Genomic DNA, 2,056 nt, shown 5'->3' on the forward strand with positions numbered 1-2,056 from the left:
CAAACAAAAAAAATTTAATAACTGAGATATGAACTAAAAATTGAAAATCATAATTGTGAGATATAAACTGAAAATTGAAAATAAATTAAAAGACAAAATGGCATAATTATGAGATTATGCCATTAATTATGAGAAAAAAGTCATAATTGTTAGATATAAACTAAAAATTGCAACAAAAATGTAATAATTTTGAGATACAAAATTAAAAATTGGACGAAAGAAATATTAATTGTGAGATATAAAATTAAAATATAAAAAAAACTCATAATTGAGATATAAAAAAAATAAAAATTGCAAGAAAAATGTAAATGATGAGATACAAACTACAAACTGAAAGGAGAAATCTAAATTGTGAGATGTAAACTACAAATTGCAAGATAAAAATTTAATAACTGACATATGAACTAGAAATTGCAAGAAAAATGCCGTAATTGTGAGATACAAATTAAAAATTGCAAAAAAAAGTCATAATTGTGAGATACAAACTAGAAAATGAAAGAAAAATTTAATCGTTTTGAGATACTAAATTAAAAATTGGAAGAAAAAAATTTAATTGTGAGATATAAACTAAACTGCAAAAAAAGTCATAATTCTGAGATACAAACTAGAGAATTAAAGACAAATTTTATAATTTTGAGATACTAAATTAAAAATTGGAAGAAAAATGTAATACTTGTGAGATATAAACTAAAAATTGCAAGAAAAATTTAATAATTTTGAGATACAAATTAAAAATTGGGCGAAAGAAATATTAATTGTGAGATATAAAATTAAAAATGTCAAAAAACTCATAATTGAGATATAAAAAAATTGCAAGAAAAATGTAAAGTATGAGATACAAACTGAAAGAAAAAATCTAAATTGTGAGATATGAACAAAAAATTGCAAGAAAAAAATTAAATAACTGACATATGATTTAGAAATATTTGTGAGATATAAACTAAATATTGCAAAAGAAGCCATAATTGTGAGATATAAACAAAAAAATTGAACAAGAGTCATAATTGTGAGATATAAACTAAAAACTGCAAAAAAAAAGTCAAAATTGTGAGATGCAAACTAGAAAATGAAAGAAAAAGTCACAATTGTGAGATATAAACAAAAAATTGCAAGAAAAATTTTATAATTTTGAGATATAAAATAAAAAAATTGGACGAAAAAAATTATTTGATTAAAAAATAATTGTGAGATATCAAATTAAAAAAGTCATAATTGAGATATAAAAAAGATAAAAATGGCAAATGTAAAAAAAATGTAATAATTTTGAAATATAAACTAAAAATTTAAAGAAAGGCATAATTGTGAGATCTAAACTAAATACTTTTGTGGCCATATTCCCCGTGGACGAGTAGTATAAGGCGACTGTGTACATATTTTATTAGTGCCGTTTCCCCATGCCAGGCTAATTATTTAAAAAAAATGTTTGACTGTCTGCTTCGCTTTGATATTTTTAAATCAATGTTTTGATGAATTAATCATTGCACAGTGTGTATTTCAATCAGTATTTACCCTGTCACTTATGTCTTAACTGTTGTTGTTGTGTTGTGTTGTATGTTTCATCATGTTTCATGGCTTAGTGCACAATTCAAATCCAAAATGTGCTTTCATGCAAACATTGCATCCGCTCATCTGTGCATGCATTTTATTTTACAGACTTTGATGCAGATCAGTGGGTGTTTTACATGAGTAACACACAAGCATGAGCTCAGGGATAAATATATATGTACGTGCATGTGTGTATATATAGGCTATTTATATACTACCAGTCAAAAGTTTGGAGTAAATGTGATTTTTGAACACTTCTGCTCACCCAAGGAAATTTTTATTTGATCAGAGATTCAGTAAGAACTGCAATATTGTAACAAATGCAATTTATTCCTATGATTAACTTAAAATTTTAAAGAAAAGTCAAAATTGTGAGATATAAACTAAAAATTACAAGAAAAATGTCATAAATAAGGAGAGTCATAATTGTGAGATATAAACTAAATATTGCAAAAAACAATAGTTATTGTCAGATAAAAATTAAAAATTGCAAGAAAAATGTCATACTTAT

Source organism: Garra rufa, chromosome 18, assembly GCF_049309525.1.
Source record: "Garra rufa chromosome 18, GarRuf1.0, whole genome shotgun sequence".
Lineage (NCBI taxonomy): Eukaryota > Metazoa > Chordata > Actinopteri > Cypriniformes > Cyprinidae > Garra > Garra rufa.